This window comes from Lissotriton vulgaris, unplaced genomic scaffold (assembly GCF_964263255.1).
Source record: "Lissotriton vulgaris unplaced genomic scaffold, aLisVul1.2 SCAFFOLD_774, whole genome shotgun sequence".
Taxonomy (NCBI): Eukaryota; Metazoa; Chordata; class Amphibia; order Caudata; family Salamandridae; genus Lissotriton; species Lissotriton vulgaris.
In genome coordinates, this window is record NW_028254302.1 from 514,633 (window position 1) to 541,240 (window position 26,608).

Consider the following 26,608-nt stretch of genomic DNA (forward strand, 5'->3'; position numbering starts at 1 on the left):
AGTGCAGGGCTCAGTGCAGGGGTCAGTGCAGGCCTCAGTGCAGGGGTCAGTGCAGGGCTCAGTGCAGGGGTCAGTGCAGGGCTCAGTGCAGGGGTCAGTGCAGGGCTCAGTGCAGGGGTCAGTGCAGGGGTCAGTGCAGGGTTCAATGCAGGGTTCAATGCAGGGGTCAATGCAGGGTTCAATGCAGGGGTCAGTGCAGGGGTCAGTGCAGGGTTCAATGCAGGGTTCAATGCAGGGGTCAATGCAGGGTTCAATGCAGGGGTCAGTGCAGGGCTCAGTCCAGGGGTCAATGCAGGGATCAGTGCAGGGGTCAGTGCAGGGCTCAGTGCAGGGGTCAGTGCAGGGGTCAGTGCCGGGGTCAGTGCAGGGGTCAGTGCTGGGGTCAGTGCAGGGGTCAGTGCAGGGGTCAGTGCAGGGGTCAGTGCAGGGTTCAATGCAGGGTTCAATGCAGGGGTCAATGCAGGGATCAGTGCAGGACTCAGTGCAAGGGTCAGTGGAGGGGTCAGTGCAGGGGTCAGTGCAGGGGTCAATGCAGGGGTCAGTGCAGGGGTCAGTGCAGGGGTCAATGCAGGGGTCAGTGCAGGGGTCAGTGCAGGGGTCAGTGCAGGGGTCAGTGCAGGGGTCAATGCAGGGGTCAGTGCAGGGGTCAGTGCAGGGGTCAGTGCAGGGGTCCGTGCAGGGCTCAGTCCTGGGCATCAGACTGGGGTCAGTGCAGGGGTCAGTGCAGGGCTCAGTGCAGGGGTCAGGGCAGGGGTCAGTGCAGGGGTCAATGCAGGGGTCAGTGCAGGGGTCAGTTCATGGGTCAGTGCTGGGGTCAGTGCTGGGGTCAGGCAGGTGTCAGTGTAGGGGTCAGTGCAGGGCTCAGTCCTGGGCATCAGACTGGGGTCAGTGCAGGGGTCAGTGCAGGGCTCAGTGCAGGGGTCAGGGCAGGGGTCAGTGCAGGCCTCAGTGCAGGGGTCAGGGCAGGGGTCAGGGCAGGGGTCAGTGCAGGGGTCAGTGCAGGGCTCAGTGCATGGCTCAGTGCAGTGGTCAGTGCAGGCATCAGTCCAGGGGTCAGTGCAGGGGTCAGTGCAGGGGTCAGTGCAGGGGTCAGTGCAGGGGTCAGTGCAGGCATCAGTCCAGGGGTCAGTGCAGGGGTCAGTGCAGGGGTCAGTGCAGGGGTCAATGCAGGGGTCAGTGCAGGGGTCAGTGCAGGGGTCAGTGCAGGGGTCCGTGCAGGGCTCAGTCCTGGGCATCAGACTGGGGTCAGTGCAGGGGTCAGTGCAGGGCTCAGTGCAGGGCTCAGTGCAGGGGTCAGTGCAGGGGTCAATGCAGGGGTCAGTGCAGGGGTCAGTTCATGGGTCAGTGCTGGGGTCAGTGCTGGGGTCAGGCAGGTGTCAGTGTAGGGGTCAGTGCAGGGCTCTGTCCTGGGCATCAGACTGGGGTCAGTGCAGGGGTCAGTGCAGGGCTCAGTGCAGGGGTCAGGGCAGGGGTCAGTGCAGGCCTCAGTGCAGGGGTCAGGGCAGGGGTCAGGGCAGGGGTCAGGGCAGGGGTCAGTGCAGGGGTCAGTGCAGGGCTCAGTGCATGGCTCAGTGCAGTGGTCAGTGCAGGCATCAGTCCAGGGGTCAGTGCAGGGGTCAGTGCAGGGGTCAGTGCAGGGGTCAGTGCAGGGGTCAGTGCAGGCATCAGTCCAGGGGTCAGTGCAGGGGTCAGTGCAGGGGTCAGTGCAGGGGTCAATGCAGGGCTCAGTGCGGGGGTCAGTGCAGGGGTCAATGCAGGGGTCAGTGCAGGGGTCAGGGCAGGGGTCAGTGCAGGGGTCCGTGCAGGGCTCAGTCCTGGGCATCAGACTGGGGTCAGTGCAGGGGTCAGTGCAGGGCTCAGTGCAGGGCTCAGTGCAGGGGTCAGTGCAGGGGTCAATGCAGGGGTCAGTGCAGGGGTCAGTTCATGGGTCAGTGCTGGGGTCAGTGCTGGGGTCAGGCAGGTGTCAGTGTAGGGGTCAGTGCAGGGCTCTGTCCTGGGCATCAGACTGGGGTCAGTGCAGGGGTCAGTGCAGGGCTCAGTGCAGGGGTCAGGGCAGGGGTCAGTGCAGGCCTCAGTGCAGGGGTCAGGGCAGGGGTCAGGGCAGGGGTCAGGGCAGGGGTCAGTGCAGGGGTCAGTGCAGGGCTCAGTGCATGGCTCAGTGCAGTGGTCAGTGCAGGCATCAGTCCAGGGGTCAGTGCAGGGGTCAGTGCAGGGGTCAGTGCAGGGGTCAGTGCAGGGGTCAGTGCAGGCATCAGTCCAGGGGTCAGTGCAGGGGTCAGTGCAGGGGTCAGTGCAGGGGTCAATGCAGGGCTCAGTGCGGGGGTCAATGCAGGGGTCAGTGCAGGGGTCAGTGCTGGGGTCAGGGCAGGGGTCAGTGCAGGGGTCAGTGCCGGGGTCAGTGCAGTGGTCAGTGCAGGGCTCAGTGCAGGGCTCAAAGCAGGGGTCAGTGCAGGGGTCAGTGCTGGGGTCAGTGCTGGGGTCAGTGCAGTGTTAGACGGACCGGGAGGGTCGGCCGAGGATAAGGGGAGCGGTCTCCAGGGAGAGCCGGCTCCAGCGATCGTACAGACAAGTAACTTCCCCCCCACAGACGGACACCACACAAGGGTAAGGTTCAACGAGATTTTATAGGCGATTCTTAAAGTACGATAAAATGGTACAAGGAGGTCTGGACTCAGGGGTCCCCTCGATTCTGGTCTCTGGTTTGGGGAAAGGGTAGCGGGACAGTCTTGGTTACCAAAAGATGGAAACAGCTCTCAATCCTCGAGCTCGGCGTTCTAGATGATCGGGCCGCGGCGGAGCCAGCAGGTCCCGAGATGGATGAACGAAACGACGGTCCGCGGCGAGCCAGCAGGTCCCGATGAAGATGATGGTTACAAACGGTCCGCGGCCACGCCAGCAGGTCCCGACGACGATGAAGGATACGAAGGTTACGAAGGTTGCGGCAGCGCCAGCAGGTACGACGATGGTGCACAAGGCAGAGCTACGGCAGCGCCAGTAGTCCGTCAAGGATGAGTTCTTCTTTGCGTCTCTCGACTCCAAGATACAACTGCCTTCCTGCTCTGGAGCTGCCCCAGTTATAGGGCTGGTGATCTTTGATGTCCGGACCCTCGCACTTGGGGATCGGGAGGTCCGGGATGAGGGGGTTCAGACACCCAGCAGGGGGGTGGAGCCAGCGCCCGGGGAGGCGATGGATGAGCGGCACTCGGCGAGGGGGAGCCATCGACACCTCTTTCTCCCATTGACTTGCCAAGTAGCCCGCTCACCTCCTGGGTGGATGGTGGTGCCGGGATGTCTGAGGCCTGGCTAGGCCCAGGGTTGAGGTCGATCGGGGGCCAGACGGCCTCGTGGTGGGGTGTCCAAGATGGCGCCCAGGTTGGGCGCGTGGGCCAGCAGTGGATCGGGCCCACGAGGTCGATATGTTCGAGGGCAGGGGTCCCTGAGGGGACGGAGAACGTGCAGTGGTGGTGTGTGGCATATGTGTGACCGGGCTCGGGCCGGGTCGGGCCGGGGGGAGATCGGCCCTTCAGGTGGCCTGTCCAACATGCGTCCCCCCCAGCTGAAGGCGGGGAGAGTCACCCATCCTCTTGGGGACTCTCCTCGTCGAGGCGGAAAAACCGGGACAGGCCATCCGCGTTGGCGTGATCTGGCCCAGGCCGGTGTTCAACAGTGAAGTCCATCCCTTGTAGGGAGATGGACCAGCGTAGTAACTTCGGGTTTTCCCCCCGCATCTGCATCAGCCACTGCAGGGGTCGATGGTCGGTCTGCACCCGAAAGTGTGTGCCAAAGAGGTAGGGCCGGAGTTTTTTGAGGGCCCATACCACAGCGAAGGCCTCCCTCTCTATGGTGCTCCAGCGTTGTTCTCGTGGTAGGAGCCGTCTGCTGATGAAGGCCACTGGCTGATCAAGGCCTTCGGTGTTCATTTGAGACAGGACTGCCCCAATGCCATGGTCGGAGGCATCCGTCTGGACGACGAACTCCCGGCTGTAGTCGGGGGCCTGGAGCACAGGGGCGGAGCACATGGCGGCTTTCAATTGTTCGAAGGCTGTTTGGCAGTCTGGGGTCCAGTTGACTTTCTTGGGTTGGTTTTTGGACGTGAGTTCCGTGAGGGGCCCCACTATGGTACCATAGTCTTTCACGAACCTTCGGTAATAGCCCGTGAGGCCCAGGAAGGCTCGTACCGCGGTCTGGGTGATGGGAGGCTGCCAGGACTGGATGGCGGCAATTTTGAGCTGCAGAGGGGCCACCAGGCCGCTTCCCACCTGGTGCCCGAGGTAGGTTACAGACCCTTGGCCAATTTGACATTTGCTGGCCTTGATCGTGAGGCCAGCGCGCTGAAGGGCTTGTAGCACTGCTCGGAGGTGGTGGAGGTGCTCGGGCCAATGGTGGCTGTATACAGCGATGTCGTCTAGGTAGGCGGCGCTGAACCCTTCGAGCCCCGCCAGGACCTGATTGACGAGCCGCTGAAATGTTGCTGGAGCATTTTTCATGCCGAAGGGCATGACCTTGAAATGGTAATGGCCATCGGGGGTGGAAAAAGCAGAACGTTCTTGTGCCCGGGGTGTGAGGCCGATCTGCCAGTAGCCCGCCGTCAGGTCGAAAATACTGAGGTAGCGGGCAGCCCCCATGCGGTCGATTAGTTCATCTGCCCGGGGGATGGGATGTGCGTCTGTTCTGGTGACCGCATTCAAGCCCCGGTAGTCGACGCAGAACCGGAGTTCCGGTGTGGTGCCGGGGGCGGCTGCTTTGGGGACCAGTACCACAGGGCTGGCCCAGGGGCTGTCTGAGGGCTCGATGACTCCGAGCGTGAGCATTTTGGTTACTACTTCCTGGATGCAGGCCCGTACCCGATCTGGCACGCGGTAGGCCCGGTGGCGGATAGGGGGGCTGTCCCCCGTGTCCACATCGTGCACACACCAGGGAGAGACACCGGGGGTGAGGGAGAACAGGCTGGCGAATTGCACCAGAAGGGCTCGACACTCCTGGCGTTGTTCCTGGGTGAGGGCCTCCGAGAGTCGGACCCCATCCACGGAGCCGTCCTTCTCCCTAGTCCGTAGGAGGTCAGGGAGGGGCTCGGAGTCCTCTTCAGCCCCATTGTCTGTGGCCATCAGGAGACTGAGTTCTGAACGCACAAAGTGGGGTTTCAGTCTGTTAGTGTGGAGGACCCGGAGGGGGTTCCGGGAAGATTCCATGTCGATGAGATAGGTGGCAGGACCCTTGCGCTCGACTACTTTGAAGGGCCCCGTCCATTTGTCTTGCAGGGCGCAGGGTTCGGTGGGGGACATCACCCATACCTGTTGCCCAGGCTCAAATTCGATGGAGGAGGCATTCCGGTCATACCACTTTTTCATGTCCTCTTGACTGGCCTCTAGGTTGGCTTTTGCCAGCTCTCTGAACCGCCGGGTCTGGTTGCGGAGGGTTAGGAGGTACCTGAAGACATCTGGTGGGTTTTTTAGAGGGGGCATCTCCCAGCCTTCCTTGACTAGGCTGAGGGGCCCTCGTACTGGGTGTCCATACAGCAGTTCAAACGGGCTGAAGCCGAGGGACTTCTGGGGGACCTCTCGATATGCGAAGAGGAGGCACGGCAGCAGCATATCCCACTGGCGACGGAGGGGCTCTTCCAACCCCCCGATCATCCCTTTGAGTGTGCGATTGAACCGCTCAACGAGTCCGTTTCCTTGAGGGTGATAGGGGGTCGTGAATCGGTAGGTGACCCCGCACTGTTGCCAGAGGGACTTCATATATTTCGAAATAAAGTTCGTGCCCCGGTCGCTGACGACTTCTCGGGGGAAGCCCACACGGGAGAAGATCCCCATCAGAGCCCGGCCGACTACCGGGGCTGTCACAGTTCGCAGAGGAACAGCCTCGGGGTAGCGGGTGGCGTGGTCCACTAGCACCAGGATGAACCGATGGCCTTGTTTTGTACGTGGGTCCAGGGGCCCCACAATGTCTATCCCGACCCTCTCGAACGGGGTGGTGACCACGGGAAAAGGTTGCAGGGGGGCTTTTAGTTTGCGGCCGCTCTTTCCACTGGCTTGGCACGTGGGGCAAGATCGGCAATGCTGGTGTACATCGTTCCTCATTTTGGGCCAGAAGAAGTGGGTTACCAGACGACTGTAGGTTTTATCTTGACCCAGGTGTCCCGCCAGGGGGACATCGTGGGCCAGGTTTAGCAGAAAGTCTCTAAAACGGAGGGGCACCACTAGCACTCGGCTGGCCCCCAGTTCCGCGATTCTTTGCTCACTGTACAGCAGATCATTGTCCCAGTAGATCCAGTGGGTTCCGGAAGTATCCCCTGCGCTTTGGGCGAGCGCTTGCTGGCGGAGTCCCTCGAGGGAGGGACAGGTCTTTTGTTCTTGGCGAAATTGTTCTTGCGTGGGCCCCCCCTCTTGAGGCCACTGGTCGAGGTTAGCGAGGTCTGGAGGTTGAGCTGATTCTGGGGGGACGTCACGGTCGGTGGTTTCGGCTGGAGCGACCGGGGGCGGTGGCGCCGGCCATTCGGGTTCCTCTGGTCGGGGGTTGGCACGGGCGGCCATGGACCGGGTGGTGACACACGCCCAGTCCGGGACGCCTAACATCCCCAGGTGTTCCCTTCGTTCTACGGCTGCCCACGGGGAGCTTTCAAGGTCATTCCCCAGGAGGCAGTCTACGGGGGCATCGTCTCGGACCGTGACTTTCAACATGCCGGAGACCCCTCCCCATTCGAAAGGGACGCAGGCCATCCGACACAGACTTTCCGAGTTATCGGCGGAACGTATAGGGCAGAGAATGTTTGGTAGATACTGTTCTGGGGTCACCAGGTGACAGCGGACGGCTGTTATACTGGCCCCGGTGTCACGAAGGGCTTCGGCCCGGTGTCCATTGATGCTCACCCATTGGCTGTACTTCTGGGTGTTAGCGGGTAGGGGGACCCGCGGGACCATGTCTTTCCCCCCTAAGCAGGCTAGAGCCATGGCGGCTGGCTCCCATTCTTGATGCTCTTGCTCATATTCTTCTTGCTCCTCGGAGATCTGTTCTTCCCCCAGGGCAGCAGCAGCCACCTGGCGGGGTCTTGGGCTCTGGTACTGTGGGCAATTTGGGTCGTTTGCATAGTGGCCGACTCGTTGGCATCGATGGCACGTAACATTGGCTCGGTATCCCGGTCGCGCCGGGGCGCTGCCCCGGTTGGCCGGGGGGGTGGTGCTGGTAGCGGGGGCGACCGGAGCGTTGTCTCTTCCGCGTCCTTGGCCTCCTCCTCCTCCTCGGGGACGGTGCTGACCATTGTTGTTCCGGTTCTGTTCGTAGGACCCATTCCGGCCCACTCTGGTGATTTCCCATCGGTCAGCTTCGGCTGCGAGCTGCCGGGGATCGGTTAACTTGCTGTCGAGGAGGTGCTGGCGGAGTTCAATAAAGCAATTGTTCGATAGGTGCTCCCATACCATGAGATTGAACAGTTGTTCGTAGGTTGTAACCTTGCTTCCTTTGATCCAGCCCTCGAAGGCTCGGCTAAAGTAGGTTACATAGTCCACCCAAGTTGTACCCGGGATGCGGGTGCAGTCTCGGAACCTCTGACGGTACATTTCGGGTGTGAGGCCATAGCGGGTGAGGAGCGCAGCTTTCATATGGTCATAGGAGGTCATCTGGTGGTCCGGGAGCTGTAGCAGGGTGTCGCGGCCCTCATTGAGGAATCTCCCCCATAGGCCGGCTCCCCAGTCGTTTCTATTGATCCGGTGTGCAGTCATAGCGATTTCGTAGGCCTTAAACCATTGCTGGATGTCGTCCTCTCGGAAGTATTCTCGAACGACATCCTTGGGGATGTGTACCTTTTTCTCCGTTGTCCCTGGGGTGTGGGGTTGCTCGGACACCCCTACTTCTTTATTCTGCTTGCGTAAATCAATCTCAGCTAGTCGTCGCTCGTGTTCATATGCCAGTTTCTTTTCCTCGAGCTCCCTTTGTCTCTGTTTCTCCTCTCTTTCTTCTCGGAGACGCAGGTGCTCTAAGTTTATTTTCTGTTCGGCCAACTTAAGTTCAACGTCCATTTTGAGCCGAGCCATTTCTAGCTCGTGTAGTCGGGTTTTTTCTCGTTCCTGGATCTCGTCTTGCGAGAGACCCGTTCTTTGCTCTTCAGGGGCCATGGTGGTTTTTGCTGCGATGCTTCGATCGGGGGTTCCGGCAACCCCGGTCTCTGCCCAAGATTCTAGGGCATGCTTGAAATCGTCTTTGGTACTTAGTCCGGTGGTAGCGATACCTAGTTCGATGCAGAATTGTTTTAGTTCACGATGGTTGTACTCGTCCAATTTCTCCATCTGGAATTTCTCGGTGGATCCGCTTTCTTTAGTTGTCATCGTGATTTCGTCGTGGGGTGAGCTACTGTCTGTACGATTATGCGGTGATTCGGATCGCGCCGCTGGCCACCAATGTTAGACGGACCGGGAGGGTCGGCCGAGGATAAGGGGAGCGGTCTCCAGGGAGAGCCGGCTCCAGCGATCGTACAGACAAGTAACTTCCCCCCCACAGACGGACACCACACAAGGGTAAGGTTCAACGAGATTTTATAGGCGATTCTTAAAGTACGATAAAATGGTACAAGGAGGTCTGGACTCAGGGGTCCCCTCGATTCTGGTCTCTGGTTTGGGGAAAGGGTAGCGGGACAGTCTTGGTTACCAAAAGATGGAAATAGCTCTCAATCCTCGAGCTCGGCGTTCTAGATGATCGGGCCGCGGCGGAGCCAGCAGGTCCCGAGATGGATGAACGAAACGACGGTCCGCGGCGAGCCAGCAGGTCCCGATGAAGATGATGGTTACAAACGGTCCGCGGCCACGCCAGCAGGTCCCGACGACGATGAAGGATACGAAGGTTACGAAGGTTGCGGCAGCGCCAGCAGGTACGACGATGGTGCACAAGGCAGAGCTACGGCAGCGCCAGTAGTCCGTCAAGGATGAGTTCTTCTTTGCGTCTCTCGACTCCAAGATACAACTGCCTTCCTGCTCTGGAGCTGCCTCAGTTATAGGGCTGGTGATCTTTGATGTCCGGACCCTCGCACTTGGGGATCGGGAGGTCCGGGATGAGGGGGTTCAGACACCCAGCAGGGGGGTGGAGCCAGCACCCGGGGAGGCGATGGATGAGCGGCACTCGGCGAGGGGGAGCCATCGACACCTCTTTCTCCCATTGACTTGCCAAGTAGCCCGCTCACCTCCTGGGTGGATGGTGGTGCCGGGATGTCTGAGGCCTGGCTAGGCCCAGGGTTGAGGTCGATCGGGGGCCAGGCGGCCTCGTGGTGGGGTGTCCAAGATGGCGCCCAGGTTGGGCGCGTGGGCCAGCAGTGGATCGGGCCCACGAGGTCGATATGTTCGAGGGCAGGGGTCCCTGAGGGGACGGAGAACGTGCAGTGGTGGTGTGTGGCATATGTGTGACCGGGCTCGGGCCGGGTCGGGCCGGGGGGAGATAGGCCCTTCAGGTGGCCTGTCCAACATGCAGGGCTCAGTGCAGGGCTCAGTGCAGGGGTCAGTGCAGGGGTCAGTGCAGGGGTCAGTGCTGGGGTCAGTGCAGGGCTCAGTGCAGGGCTCAGTGCAGGGGTCAGTGCAGGGGTCAGTGCAGGGGTCAATGCAGGGGTCAATGCAGGGGTCAGTGCAGGGGTCAGTGCAGGGGTCAATGCAGGGGTCAGTGCAGGGGTCAGTTCATGGGTCAGTGCTGGGGTCAGTGCTGGGGTCAGGCAGGTGTCAGTGTAGGGGTCAGTGCAGGGCTCAGTCCTGGGCATCAGACTGGGGTCAGTGCAGGGGTCAGTGCAGGGGTCAGTGCAGGGGTCAGGGCAGGGGTCAGTGCAGGCCTCAGTGCAGGGGTCAGGGCAGGGGTCAGGGCAGGGGTCAGGGCAGGGGTCAGTGCAGGGGTCAGTGCAGGGCTCAGTGCATGGCTCAGTGCAGTGGTCAGTGCAGGCATCAGTCCAGGGGTCAGTGCAGGGGTCAGTGCAGGGGTCAGTGCAGGGGTCAGTGCAGGGGTCAGTGCAGGGGTCAGTGCAGGCATCAGTCCAGGGGTCAGTGCAGGGGTCAGTGCAGGGGTCAGTGCAGGGGTCAATGCAGGGCTCAGTGCGGGGGTCAATGCAGGGGTCAGTGCAGGGGTCAGTGCTGGGGTCAGGGCAGGGGTCAGTGCAGGGGTCAGTGCCGGGGTCAGTGCAGTGGTCAGTGCAGGGCTCAGTGCAGGGCTCAAAGCAGGGGTCAGTGCAGGGGTCAGTGCTGGGGTCAGTGCTGGGGTCAGTGCAGGGCTCAGTGCAGGGCTCAGTGCAGGGGTCAGTGCAGGGGTCAGTGCAGGGGTCAGTGCTGGGGTCAGTGCAGGGCTCAGTGCAGGGCTCAGTGCAGGGGTCAGTGCAGGGGTCAGTGCAGGGGTCAGTGCAGGGTTCAATGCAGGGATCAGTGCAGGGTTCAATGCAGGGGTCAATGCAGGGGTCAATGCAGGGATCAGTGCAGGACTCAGTGCAAGGGTCAGTAGAGGGATCAGTACAGGCATCAGTCCAGGGGTCAGTGCAAGGGTCAGTGCAGGGGCCAGTGCAGGGCTCAGTGCAGGGGTCAATGCAGGGGTCAGTGCAGGGGTCAGTGCAGGGGTCAGTGCAGGGGTCAGGGCAGGGGTCAGTGCAGGGGTCAGTGCAAGGGTCAGTGCAGGGGTCAGTGCAGGGATCAGTCCAGGGGTCAATGCAGGGGTCAATGCAGGGGTCAGTGCAGGGGTCAGTGCAGGGGTCAATGCAGGGGTCAGTGCAGGGGTCAGTTCATGGGTCAGTGCTGGGGTCAGTGCTTGGGTCAGGCAGGTGTCAGTGCAGGGGTCAGAACAGGGTTCAGTGCAGGCCTCAGTGCAGGGGTCAGTGCAGGGCTCAGTGCTGGGGTCAGGGCAGGGGTCAGGGCAGGGGTCAGGGCAGGGGTCAGTGCAAGGGTCAGTGCTGGGCTCAGTGCAGGGGTCAGAGCAGGGGTCAGTGCAGGCCTCAGTGCAGGGGTCAGTGCAGGGCTCAGTGCTGGGGTCAGGGCAGGGGTCAGGGCAGGGGTCAGGGCAGGGGTCAGTGCAGGGGTCAGTGCAGGGCTCAGTGCATGGCTCAGTGCAGTGGTCAGTGCAGGCCTCAGTGCAGGGCTCAGTGCAGGGGTCAGTGCAGGGGTCAGTGCTGGGGTCAGGGCAGGGGTCAGTGCAGGGGTCAGTGCCGGGGTCAGTGCAGTGGTCAGTGCAGGGCTCAGTGCAGGGCTCAGTGCAGGGGTCAGTGCTGGGGTCAGTGCAGGGCTCAGTGCAGGGGTCAGTGCAGGGCTCAGTGCTGGGGTCAGGGCAGGGGTCAGGGCAGGGGTCAGGGCAGGGGTCAGTGCAGGGGTCAGTGCAGGGCTCAGTGCATGGCTCAGTGCAGTGGTCAGTGCAGGCCTCAGTGCAGGGCTCAGTGCAGGGGTCAGTGCAGGGGTCAGTGCTGGGGTCAGGGCAGGGGTCAGTGCAGGGGTCAGTGCCGGGGTCAGTGCAGTGGTCAGTGCAGGGCTCAGTGCAGGGCTCAGTGCAGGGGTCAGTGCCGGGGTCAGTGCAGTGGTCAGTGCAGGGCTCAGTGCAGGGCTCAGTGCAGGGGTCAGTGCCGGGGTCAGTGCAGGGGTCAGTGCAGGGGTCAGTGCAGGGTTCAATGCAGGGGTCAATGCAGGGGTCAGTGCAGGGGTCAGTGCAGGGGTCAGGGCAGGGGTCAGTGCAGGGGTCAGTGCAGGGGTCAGTGCAGGGGTCAGTTCATGGGTCAGTGCTGGGGTCAGTGCTGGGGTCAGTGCAGGGCTCAGTCCTGGGCATCAGACTGGGGTCAGTGCAAGGGTCAGTGCAGGGCTCAGTGCAGGGGTCAGAGCAGGGGTCAGTGCAGGCCTCAGTGCAGGGGTCAGTGCAGGGGTCAGTTCATGGGTCAGTGCTGGGGTCAGTGCAGGGGTCAGTGCTGGGGTCAGTGCAGGCCTCAGTGCAGGGGTCAGTGCAGGCCTCAGTGCAGGGGTCAGTGCTGGGGTCAGTGCAGGGGTCAGTGCAGGGGTCAATGCAGGGGTCAGTGCAGGGGTCAATGCAGGGCTCAGTCCTGGGCATCAGACTGGGGTCAGTGCAAGGGTCAGTGCAGGGCTCAGTGCAGGGGTCAGAGCAGGGGTCAGTGCAGGGGTCAGTGCAGGGGTCAGTGCAGGGGTCAGTGCAGGGGTCAGTGCAGGGGTCAGTGCAGGGGTCAGAGCAGGGGTCAGTGCAGGGGTCAGAGCAGGGGTCAGTGCAGGGCTCAGTCCTGGGCATCAGACTGGGGTCAGTGCAAGGGTCAGTGCAGGGCTCAGTGCAGGGGTCAGAGCAGGGGTCAGTGCAGGGGTCAGTGCAGGGGTCAGTGCAGGGGTCAGTGCAGGGGTCAGAGCAGGGGTCAGTGCAGGGGTCAGAGCAGGGGTCAGTGCAGGGGTCAGTGCAGGGGTCAATGCAGGGGTCAGTGCAGGGGTCAGTTCATGGGTCAGTGCTGGGGTCAGTGCTGGGGTCAGTGCAGGGCTCAGTCCTGGGCATCAGACTGGGGTCAGTGCAAGGGTCAGTGCAGGGCTCAGTGCAGGGGTCAGAGCAGGGGTCAGTGCAGGCCTCAGTGCAGGGGTCAGTGCAGGGGTCAGTTCATGGGTCAGTGCTGGGGTCAGTGCAGGGGTCAGTGCTGGGGTCAGTGCAGGCCTCAGTGCAGGGGTCAGTGCAGGCCTCAGTGCAGGGGTCAGTGCTGGGGTCAGTGCAGGGGTCTGTGCAGGGGTCAGTACAGGCGTCAGTGCAGGACTCAGTGCAAGGGTCAGTGCAGGGGTCAGTGCAGGGGTCAGTGCAGGGGTCAATGCAGGGGTCAGTGCAGTAGGCAGTGCAGAGGTCAGGGGTCAGTGCAGCGGTCAGTACAAAGGTCATTGCCGGGGTCAGTGCTGGGGTCAGTGCAGGGGTCAGTGCAGGGGTCAGCACAGGGGTCAGCGCAGGGGTCAGTGCAGGGGTCAGTGCAGGGGTCAGTACAGGGGTCAATGCAGGGGTCAGTGCAGGGGTCAGTCCAGGGGTCAGTGCAAGGGTCAGTGCAGGGGCCAGTGCAGGGCTCAGTGCAGGGGTCAATGCAGGGCTCAGTGCGGGGGTCAATGCAGGGGTCAGTCCTGGGGTCAGTGCAAGGGTCAGTGCAGGGGTCAGTGCAGGGGTCAGTGCAGGGGTCAGTGCAGGGGTCAATGCAGGGGTCAGTGCAGGGGTCAGTGCAGGGGTCAGTGCAGGGGTCCGTGCAGGGGTCAGGGCAGGGGTCAGTGCAGGGGTCAGTGCAGGGGTCAGTGCAGGGGTCAGTGCAGGGGTCAATGCAGGGCTCAGTGCGGGGGTCAATGCAGGGGTCAGTGCAGGGGTCAGTGCAGGGGTCAGTGCAGGGGTCAGGGCAGGGGTCAGTGCAGGGGTCAGTGCAGGGGTCAGTGCAGGGATCAGTCCAGGGGTCAATGCAGGGGTCAATGCAGGGGTCAGTGCAGGGGTCAGTGCAGGGGTCAATGCAGGGGTCAGTGCAGGGGTCAGTTCATGGGTCAGTGCTGGGGTCAGTGCTTGGGTCAGGCAGGTGTCAGTGCAGGGGTCAGAGCAGGGGTCAGTGCAGGCCTCAGTGCAGGGGTCAGTGCAGGGCTCAGTGCTGGGGTCAGGGCAGGGGTCAGGGCAGGGGTCAGGGCAGGGGTCAGTGCAAGGGTCAGTGCTGGGCTCAGTGCAGGGGTCAGAGCAGGGGTCAGTGCAGGCCTCAGTGCAGGGGTCAGTGCAGGGCTCAGTGCTGGGGTCAGGGCAGGGGTCAGGGCAGGGGTCAGGGCAGGGGTCAGGGCAGGGGTCAGTGCAGGGGTCAGTGCCGGGGTCAGTGCAGTGGTCAGTGCAGGGCTCAGTGCAGGGCTCAGTGCAGGGGTCAGTGCTGGGGTCAGTGCAGGGCTCAGTGCAGGGGTCAGTGCAGGGGTCAGTGCAGGGGTCAGTGCAGGGTTCAATGCAGGGGTCAATGCAGAGGTCAGTGCAGGGGTCAGGGCAGGGGTCAGGGCAGGGGTCAGTGCAGGGGTCAGTGCAGGGGTCAGTGCAGGGGTCAGTTCATGGGTCAGTGCTGGGGTCAGTGCTGGGGTCAGTGCAGGGCTCAGTCCTGGGCATCAGACTGGGGTCAGTGCAAGGGTCAGTGCAGGGGTCAGTGCAGGGGTCAGTGCAGGGGTCAGTGCAGGGGTCAGTGCAGGGGTCAGTGCAGGGGTCAGTTTAAGGGGATCATTGCTGGGGTCAGTGCAGGGGTCAATGCAGGTGTCAATGCAGGGGTCAGTGCAGGGGTCAGTTCATGGGTCAGTGCTGGGGTCAGTGCTGGGGTCAGTGCAGGGCTCAGTCCTGGGCATCAGACTGGGGTCAGTGCAAGGGTCAGTGCAGGGCTCAGTGCAGGGGTCAGAGCAGGGGTCAGTGCAGGGGTCAGTGCAGGGGTCAGTGCAGGGGTCAGTGCAGGGGTCAGAGCAGGGGTCAGTGCAGGGGTCAGAGCATGGGTCAGTGCAGGGGTCAGTGCAGGGGTCAATGCAGGGGTCAGTGCAGGGGTCAGTTCATGGGTCAGTGCTGGGGTCAGTGCAGGGGTCAGTGCAGGGGTCAGTGCAGGCCTCAGTGCAGGGGTCAGTGCTGGGGTCAGTGCAGGGGTCTGTGCAGGGGTCAGTACAGGCGTCAGTGCAGGACTCAGTGCAAGGGTCAGTGCAGGGGTCAGTGCAGGGGTCAGTGCAGGGGTCAATGCAGGGGTCAGTGCAGTAGGCAGTGCAGAGGTCAGGGGTCAGTGCAGCGGTCAGTACAAAGGTCATTGCCGGGGTCAGTGCTGGGGTCAGTGCAGGGGTCAGTGCAGGGGTCAGCACAGGGGTCAGCGCAGGGGTCAGTGCAGGGGTCAGTGCAGGGGTCAGTACAGGGGTCAATGCAGGGGTCAGTGCAGGGGTCAGGGCAGGGGTCAGTGCAGGGGTCAGGGCAGGAGTCAGTGCAAGGGTCAGTGCAAGGGTCAGTGTAGGGGTCTGTTCAGGGGTCAGTGCGAAGGTCACAGCAGGGGTCACCAATGCAAGCTTTGCTTCACAGGTGTCTTATTTTCTTCAAAATTAAAAAGGGTATTTCTTGTTAATGAGGACAGTAAACATCTAAACAGTGACAGGTCTGATTTGCTCTAGTCCCAGGAGGGGTCAGGGGGACGCCACACCTACCTCTGGCAGCAGAAACGGAAATAGCGCCTAGAAGACTCGAGACTGGAAACATGTTTTAAAAGTATGTCTTTGGTGGAGAAACTCTGAAGATTGCCGCAGGAGTGACATTAGATCTTAAGCGAGAGTAACCCAGGACACAAGAGGTTTCACCTCTAGTCACTATGAGTCCCGTAAACCGCGCTATGATCCTGAGTCTAAAGCTCTGCATTTAAAACTTTAATATAAGTTCATTTTCACATTGAAATGGTTTGTAACAAACTCCACAGGAAATAAATATTGACTGAATATTTACTAATTATTCAACACCAAAGAAGCTCCCAGTGGAGAAGAAAAGAATGAATGAATAAGAGACATCTGTGACTGCCACCAGGGAACTACAGAATGAATGAATGAATGAAGGAAGCACACACAGGGCTCCAATGAGGGAACTACACAATGAATGAATGAAGCACACCCAGGGCTCCAATGAGGGAACTACACAATGGATGAATGAAGCACACACTGGGCTGCAATGAGGTTACTACACAATGGATGAATGAAGCACACACTGGGCTCCAATGAGGGAACAACACAATGAATGAATGAATGAATGAAGCACACCCAGAGCTCCAATGAGAGAACTACACACTGAATGAATGAATGAATGAAGCACACACAGGGCTCCAATGATTGAACTACACATTGAATGAATGAATGAAGCACACACAGGCCTCCAATGAGGGAACTACACAATGAATGAATGAAGCACACACAGGGCTCCAATGAGGGAACTACACAATGAATGAATGAATGAATGAAGCACACACAGGGCTCCAATGAGGGAACTACACACTGAATGAATGAATGAATGAAGCACACACAGGGCTCCAATGATTGAACTACACATTGAATGAATGAATGAAGCACACACAGGCCTCCAATGAGGGAACTACACAATGAATGAATGAAGCACACCCATGGCTCCAATGATTGAACTACACATTGAATGAATGAATGAAGCACACACAGGGCTCCAATGAGGGAACTACACAATGAATGAATGAAGCACACACAGGGCTCCAATGAGGGAACTACACAATGAATGAATGAAGCACACACAGGGCTCCAATGAGGGAACTACACAATGAATGAATGAAGCACACACAGGGCTCCAATGAGGGAACTACACAATGAATGAATGAAGCACACACAGGGCTCCAATGAGGGAACTACACACTGAATGAATGAAGCACACACAGGGCTCCAATGAGGGAACTACATAATGAATGAATGAAGCACACATAGGGCTCCAATGAGGGAACTACACAATGAAAGAATGAATGAATGAATAAATGAATGAAGCCCAGAGCTTCAATGAGGGAACTACACACTGAATGAATGAAGCACACCCCGGGCTCCAATGAGGGAACTACACAATGAATGAATGAAGCACACACAGGGCTCCAATGAGGGAACTACATAATGAATGAATGTAGCACACACAGGGCTCCAATGAGGGAACTACACAATGAAAGAATGAAGCACTCACAGGGCTCCAATGAGGGAACTACACAATGAAAGAATGAAGCACTCACAGTGCTCCAATGAGGGAACTACACAATGAATGAATGAAGCACACACAGGGCTCCAATGAGGGAACTACATAATGAATGAATGTAGCACACACAGGGCTCCAATGAGGGAACTACATAATGAATGAATGAAGCACACATAGGGCTCCAATGAGGGAACTACACAATGAAAGAATGAATGAATGAATAAATGAATGAAGCCCAGAGCTTCAATGAGGGAACTACACACTGAATGAATGAAGCACACCCCGGGCTCCAATGAGGGAACTACACAATGAATGAATGAAGCACACACAGGGCTCCAATGAGGGAACTACATAATGAATGAATGTAGCACACACAGGGCTCCAATGAGGGAACTACACAATGAAAGAATGAAGCACTCACAGGGCTCCAATGAGGGAACTACACAATGAAAGAATGAAGCACTCACAGGGCTCCAATGAGGGAACTACACAATGAAAGAATGAATGAATGAATAAATGAATGAAGCCCAGAGCTTCAATGAGGGAACTACACACTGAATGAATGAAGCACACCCGGGCTCCAATGAGGGAACTACACAATTAATGAATGAAGCACACACAGGGCTCCAATGAGGGAACTACATATTGAATGAATGAAGCACACACAGGGCTCCAATGAGGGAACTACACAATGAATGAATGAAGCACACACAGGGCTCCAATGAGGGAACTACATAATGAATGAATGAAGCACACACAGGGCTCCAATGAGGGAACTACACAATGAAAGAATGAAGCACTCACAGGGCTCCAATGAGGGAACTGCACAATGAAAGAATGAATGAATGAATGAATAAATGAATGAAGCCCTGAGCTTCAATGAGGGAACTACACATTGAATGAATGAAGCACACCCCGGGCTCCAATGAGGGAACTACACAATGAATGAATGAATGAAGCACACACAGGGCTCCAATGAGGGAACTACACAATGAAAGAATGAAGCACTCACAGGCCTCCAATGAGGGAACTACACAATGAAAGAATGAATGAATGAATAAATGAATGAAGCCCAGAGCTTCAATGAGGGAACTACACACTGAATGAATGAAGCACACCCCGGGCTCCAATGAGGGAACTGCACAATGAATGAATGAATGAAGCACACACAGGGCTCCAATAAGGGAACTACACAATGAATGAATGAAGCACACAGAGGGCTCCAATCAGGGAACTACACAATGAATGAATGAAGCACACCCAGGGCTCAAATGAGGGAACTACTCAGTGAATGAATGAATGAAGCACATACTGGGCTCCAAGAAGGGAACTACACATAAAATGAATGAAGCACACACTGGGCTCCAATGAGGGAACTACACAATGAATGAATAAAGCACAAACAGGGCTCCAATGAGGGAACATCACACTGAATGAATGAAGCACACACAGGGCTCCAAGAAGGGAACTACACATAAAATTAATGAAGCACACACTGGGCTCCAATGAGGGAACTACACAATGAATGAATGAATGAAGCACAAACAGGGCTCCAATGAGGGAACTACACAATGAATGAATGAAGCACACCCATGGCTCCAATGAGGGAACTACACAATGAATGAAGCACATCCAGGGCTCCAATGAGGGAACTACACAATGAAAGAATGAAGCACTCACAGGGCTCCAATGAGGGAACTACACAATGAAAGAATGAATGAATGAATAAATGAATGAAGCCCAGAGCTTCAATGAGGGAACTACACACTGAATGAATGAAGCACACCCCGGGCTCCAATGAGGGAACTACACAATGAATGAATGAAGCACACATAGGGCTCCAATGAGGGAACTACACAATGAATGAATGAAACACACATAGGGCTCCAATGAGGGAACTACACAATGAATGAATGAAGAACACCCAGGGCTCAAATGAGGGAACTACACAGTGAATGAATGAATGAAGCACACACTGGGCTCCAAGAAGGGAACTACACAATGAATGAATGAAGCACAAACAGAGCTCCAATGAGGGAACTACACACTGAATGAATGAAGCACACACAGGGCTCCAAGAAGGGAACTACACATAAAATGAATGAAGCACACACTGGGCTCCAATGAGGGAACTACACAATGAATGAATGAATGAAGCACAAACAGGGCTCCAATGAGGGAAATACACAATGAATGAATGAAGCACACCCATGGCTCCAATGATTGAACTACACAATGGATGAATGAATGAAGCACACACAGGGCTCCAATGAGGGAACTACATAATGAAAGAATGAAGCACTCACAGGGCTCCAATGAGGGAACTACACAATGAAAGAATGAATGAATGAATAAATGAATGAAGCCCAGAGCTTAAATGAGGGAACTACACACTGAATGAATGAAGCACACCCCGGCCTCCAATGAGGGAACTACACAATGAATGAATGAATGAAGCACACACAGGGCTCCAATGAGGGAACTACACAATGAAAGAATGAAGCACTCACAGGGCTCCAATGAGGGAACTACACAAAGAAAGAATGAATGAATGAATAAATGAATGAAGCCCAGAGCTTCAATGAGGGAACTACACACTGAATGAATGAAGCACACCCCGGGCTCCAATGAGGGAACTACACAATGAATGAATGAATGAATGAAGCACACACAGGGCTCCAATGAGGGAACTACACAATGAATGAATGAAGCACACATAGGGCTCCAATGAGGGAACTACACAATTAATGAATGAAGCACACCCAGATCTCCAATGAGAGAACTACACAATGAATAAATGAATGAAGCACACACAGGGCTCCAATGATGGAACTACAGAATAAATGAATGAATGAAGCACACACAGGGCTCCAATCAGGGAACTACACATTGAATGAATGAATGAATGAAGCACACACAGGGCTCCAATGAGGGAACTACACACTGAATGAATGAAGCACACACTGGGCTCCAATGAGGGAACTACACAATGGATGAATGAATGAAGCACATCCAGGGCTCCAATGAGGGAACTGCAGTATAAATGAATGAATGAAGCACACACAGGGCTCCAATGAGGGAACTACACAATGAATGAATGACGCATACACAGGGCTCCAATGAGGGAACTACTCAGTGAATGAATGAATGAAGGACACACTGGGCTCCAATGAGGGAACTACACAATGAATGAATGAATGAAGCACACCCGGAGCTCCAATGAGAGAACTACACAATGAATGAATGAAGCACACCCATGGCTCCAATGATTGAACTACACAATGAATGAATGAATGAAGCACGCACAGGGCTGCAATGAGGGAACTACAGAATAAATGAATGAATGAAGCACACACAGGGCTCCAATGAGGGAACTACACACTGAATGAATGAATGAAGCACACCCATGGCTCCAATGATTGAACTACACAGTGGATGAATGAATGAAGCACACACAGGGCTCCAATGATTGAACTACACAATGAATGAATGGATGAAGCACACACAGGGCTCCAATTAGGGAACTACAGAATAAATGAATGAATGAAGCACACACAGGGCTCCAATGAGGGAACTACACAATGAATGAATGAATGAAGCACACACTGGGCTCCAATGAGGGAACTACACAATGAATGAATGAAGCACACCCATGGCTCCAATGATTGAACTACACAATAAATGAATGAATGAAGCACACACAGGGCTCCCATGAGGGAACTACAGAATAAATGAATGAATGAAGCACACACAGGGCTCCAATGAGGGAACTACACAATGAATGAATGAATGAAGCACACACAGGGCTTCAATGAGGGAACTACTCAGTGAATGAATGAATGAATGAAGCACACACTGGGCTCCAATGAGGGAACTACACAATGAATGAATGAATGAAGTACACCCAGAGCTCCAATGAGAGAACTACACAATGAATGAATGAAGCACACCCATGGCTCCAATGCTTGAACTACACAGTGAATGAATGAATGAAGCACATACAGGGCTCCAATGAGGGAACTACAGAATAAATGAATGAATAAAGCACACAGGGCTCCAATGCGGGAACTACACAATGAATGAATGAATGAAGCACACCCAGAGCTCCAATGAGAGAACTACACAATGAATGAATGAAGCACACCCATGGTTCCAATGATTGAACTACACAATGAATGAATGAATGAAGCACAAACAGGGCTCCAATGAGGGAACTACACAATGAATGAAGCACACACAGGGCTCCAATGAGGGAACTACTCGGTGAATGAATGAATGAAGCGCACACAGGGCTCCAATGAGGGAACTACACAATGAAGGAATGAATGAAGCACACACAGAGCTCCAATGAGGGAACTACACAATGAATGAAGCACACACAGGGCTCCAATGAGGGAACTACACAATGAATGAATGAATGAATGAAGCACACACAGGGCTCCAATGAGGGAACTACACAATGAATGAATGAAGCACACCCAGAGCTCCAATGATAGAACTACACAATGAATGAATGAAGCACACCCAGAGCTCCAATGATAGAACTACACAATGAATGAATGAAGCACACCCAGAGCTCCAATGATTGAACTACACAATGAATGAATGAATGAATGAAGCACACACAGGGCTCCAATGAGAGAACTACACAATGAATGAATGAAGCACACCCATGGCTCCAATGATTTTACTACACAATGAATGAATGAATGAAGCACACACAGGGCTCCAATGAGGGAACTACAGAATAAATGAATGAATGAAGCACACACAGGGCTCCAATGAGGGAACTACACAATGAATGAATGAATGAAGCACACCCAGAGCTCCAATGAGAGAACTACACAATGAATGAATGAAGCACACCCATGGCTCCAATGATTGAACTACACAATGAATGAATGATTGAAGCACACACAGGGCTCCAATGAGGGAACTACGGAATAAAGGAATGAATGAAGCACACAGAGGGCTCCAATGAGGGAACTACAAAATGAATGAATGAATGAAGCACACACAGGGCTCCAATGAGGGAACTACAAAATGAATGAATGAATGAAGCACACACAGGGCTCCAATGAGAGAAGTACACAATGAATGAATGAATGAAGCACACACAGGGCTCCAATGAGGGAACTACACAATGAATGAATGAATGAAGCACACACAGGGCTCCAAAGAGGGAACTACAAAATGAATGAATGAATGAAGCACACACAGGGCTCCAATGAGGGAACTACACAATGAATGAAGCACACACAGGGCTCCAATGAGGGAACTACACAATGAATGAATGAATGAAGCACACACAGGGCTCCAACGAGGGAACTACTCAGTCAATGAATGAATGAAGCACACACAGGGCTCCAATGAGGGAACTACACAATGAATGAATGAATGAAGCACACACAGGGCTCCAATGAGGGAACTACACAATGAATGAATGAATGAATGAAGCACACACAGGTCTCCAATGAGGGAACTACAAAATGAATGAATGAATGAAGCACACACAGGGCTCCAATGAGGGAACTACACAATGAATGAAGCACACACAGGGCTCCAATGAGGGAACTACACAATGAATGAATGAATGAAGCACACACAGGGCTCCAACGAGGGAAATACAAAATGAATGAATGAATGAAGCACACACAGGGCTCCAATGAGGGAACTACACAATGAATGAAGCACACACAGGGCTCCAATGAGGGAACTACACAATGAATGAATGAAGCACACACATGGCTCCAACGAGGGAACTACTCAGTCAATGAATGAATGAAGCACACACAGGGCTCCAATGAGGGAACTACACAATGAATGAATGAATGAAGCACACACAGGGCTCCAATGAGGGAACTACACAATGAATGAAGCACACACAGGGCTCCAATGAGGGAACTACACAATGAATGAATGAATGAAGCACACACAGGGCTCCAATGAGGGAACTACACAATGAATGAATGAAGCACACACATAGCTCCAATGAGGGAACTACACAATGAATGAATGAATGAAGCACACACTGGGCTCCAATGAGGGAACTACACAATGAATGAATGAAGCACACCCATGGCTCCAATGAATGAACTACACAATAAATGAATGAATGAAGCACACACAGGGCTCCAATGAGGGAACTACAGAATAAATGAATGAATGAAGCACACACAACGCTCCAATGAGGGAACTACACAATGAATGAATGAATGAAGCACACACAGGGCTCCAATGAGGGAACTACTCAGTGAATGAATGAATGAAGCACACACTGGGCTCCAATTAGGGAACTACACAATGAATCAATGAATGAAGCACACCCAGAGCTCCAATGAGAGAACTACACAATGAATGAATGAAGCACACACAGGGCTCCAATGAGGGAACTACACAATAAATGAATGAATGAAGCACACACAGGGCTCCAATGAGGGAACTACACAATGAATGAATGAATGAAGCACACACTGGGCTCCAATGAGGGAACTACACAATGAATGAATGAATGAAGCACACATTGGGCTCCAATGAGGGAACTACACAATGAATGAATGAAGCACACCCATGGCTCCAATGATTGAACTACACAATAAATGAATGAATGAAGCACATACAGGGCTCCAATGAGGGAACTACAGAATAAATGAATGAATGAAGCACACACAGGGCTCCAATGAGGGAACTACACAATGAATGAATGAATGAAGCACACACAGGGCTCCAATGAGGGAACTACTCAGTGAATGAATGAATGAAGCACACACTGGGCTCCAATGAGGGAACCACACAATGAATGAATGAATGAAGCACACCCGGAGCTCCAATGAGAGAACTACACAATGAATGAATGAAGCACACCCATGGCTCCAATGATTGAACTACACAATGAATGAATGAATGAATGAAGCACACACAGGGCTCCAATGAGGGAACTACAGAATAAATGATCGAATGAAGCACACACAGGGCTCCAATGAGGGAACTACACAATGAATGAATGAATGAAGCACACCCAGAGCTCCAATGAGAGAACTACACAATGAATGAATGAAGCACACCCATGGCTCCAATGATTGAACTACACAATGAATGAATGAATGAAGCACACACAGGGCTCCAATGAGGGAACTACAGAATAAATGAATGAATGAAGCACACACAGGGCTCCAATGAGGGAACTACACAATGAATGAATGAATGAAGCACACACAGGGCTCCAATGAGGGAACTACACAATGAATGAATGAATGAAGCACACACAGGGCTCCAATAAGGGAACTACACAATGAATGAAGCACACACAGGGCTCCAATGAGGGAACTACACAATGAATAAATGAATGAAGCACACACAGGGCTCCAATGAGGGAACTACTCAGTGAATGAATGAATGAAGCACACACAGGGCTCCAATGAGGGAACTACACAATGAATGAATGAATGAAGCACACAAAGGGCTCCAATGAGGGAACTACACAATGAATGAATTAATGAAGCACACACAGGGCTCCAATGAGGGAACTACACAATGAATGAAGCACACACAGGGCTCCAATGAGGGAACTACACAATGAATGAATGAATGAAGCACACACATGGCTCCAATGAGGGAACTACTCAGTGAATGAATGAATGAAGCACACACAGGGCTCCAATGAGGGAACTACACAATGAATGAATGAATGAAGCACACACATGGCTCCAATGAGGGAACTACACAATGAATGAAGCACACACAGGGCTCCAATGAGGGAACTACACAATGAATGAATGAATGAAGCTCACACAGGGCTCCAATGAGGGAACTACACAATGAATAAATGAAGCACACCCAGAGCTCCAATGAGAGAACTACACAATGAATGAATGAAGAACACCCATGGCTCCAATGATTGAACTACACAATGAATGAATGAATGAAGCACACACAGGGCTCCAATGAGGGAACTACAGAATAAATGAATGAATGAAGCACACACTGGGCTCCAATGAGGGAACTACACAATGAATGAATGAAGCACACCCATGGCTCCAATGATTGAACTACACAATAAATGAATGAATGAAGCACATACAGGGCTCCAATGAGGGAACTACAGAATAAATGAATGAATGAAGCACACACAGGGCTCCAATGAGGGAACTACTCAGTGAATGCATGAATGAAGCACACACTGGGCTCCAATGAGGGAACTACACAATGAATGAATGAATGAATGAAGCACACACAGGGCTCCAATGAGGGAACTACAGAATAAATGATCGAATGAAGCACACACAGGGCTCCAATGAGAGAACTACACAATGAATGAATGAATGAAGCACACCCAGAGCTCCAATGAGAGAACTACACAATGAATGAATGAAGCACACCCATGGCTCCAATGATTGAACTACACAATGAATGAATGAATGAAGCACACACAGGGATCCAATGAGGGAACTACAGAATAAATGAATGAATGAAGCACACACAGGGCTCCAATGAGGGAACTACACAATGAATGAATGAATGAAGCACACACAGGGCTCCAATGAGGGAACTACACAATGAATGAATGAATAAAGCACACACAGGACTCCAATAAGGGAACTACACAATGAATGAAGCACACACAGGGCTCCAATGAGGGAACTACAGAATGAATGAATGAATGAGGCACACACAGGCCTCCAATGAGGGAACTACTCAGTGAATGAATGAATGAAGCACACACAGGGCTCCAATGAGGGAACTACACTATGGATCAATGAATGAAGCACACACAGTTCTCCAATGAGGGAACTACACAAAAAATGAAGCACACACAGGGCTCCAATGAGGGAACTACTCAGTGAATGAATGAATGAAGCACACCCAGAGCTCCAATGAGAGAACTACACAATGAATGAATGAAGCACACCCATGGCTCCAATGATTGAACTACACAATGAATGAATGAATGAAGCACACACAGGGCTCCAATGAGGGAACTACAGAATAAATGAATGAATGAAGCACACACATGGCTCCAATGAGGGAACTACACAATGAATGAATGAATGAAGCACACCCAGAGCTCCAATGAGAGAACTACACAATGAATGAATGAAGCACACCCATGGCTCCAATGATTGAACTACACAATGAATGAATGAATGAAGCACACACAGGGCTCCAATGAGGGAACTACAGAATAAATGAATGAATGAAGCACACACAGTGCTCCAATGAGGGAACTACACAATGAATGAATGAATGAAGCACACACAGGGCTCCAATGAGGGAACTGCACAATGAATGAAGCACACACAGGGATCCAATGAGGGAACTACACAATGAATGAATGAATGAAGCACACACAGGGCTCCAATGAGGGAACTACTCAGTGAATGAATGAAGCACACACAGGGCTCCAATGTGGGAAGTACACAATGAATGAATGAATGAAGCACACCCAGAGCTCCAATGAGAGAACTACACAATGAATGAATGAATGAAGCACACCCAGAGCTCCAATGAGAGAACTACACAATGAATGAATGAAGCACACCCATGGCTCCAATGATTGAACTACACAATGAATGAATGAATGAAGCACACACAGGGCTCCAAAGAGGGAACTACAGAATAAATGAATGAATGAAGCACACACAGGGCTCCAATGAGGGAACTACACAATGAATGAAGCACACACAGGGCTCCAATGAGGGAACTACACAATGAATGAATGAATGAAGCACACACAGGGCTCCAATGAGGGAACTACTCAGTGAATGAATGAATGAAGCACACACAGGGCTCCAATGAGGGAACTACACAATGAATGAATGAATGAAGCACACACAGGGCTCCAATGAGGGAACTACACAATGAATGAAGCACACACAGGGCTCCAATGAGGGAACTACACAATGAATGAATGAATGAAGCACACACAGGGCTCCAATGAGGGAACTAC

At 54.0% G+C, this 26,608-nt stretch overlaps 1 protein-coding gene across 1 annotated transcript in view; it reads right to left on the minus strand.

Annotated features, from left to right (window-relative positions):
- Positions 1 to 26,608, minus strand: part of LOC147659589 (NACHT, LRR and PYD domains-containing protein 12-like) — a 495,706-nt gene that overhangs the window by 139,130 nt on the left and 329,968 nt on the right. The gene's annotated exons all lie outside the window — the stretch shown is intronic.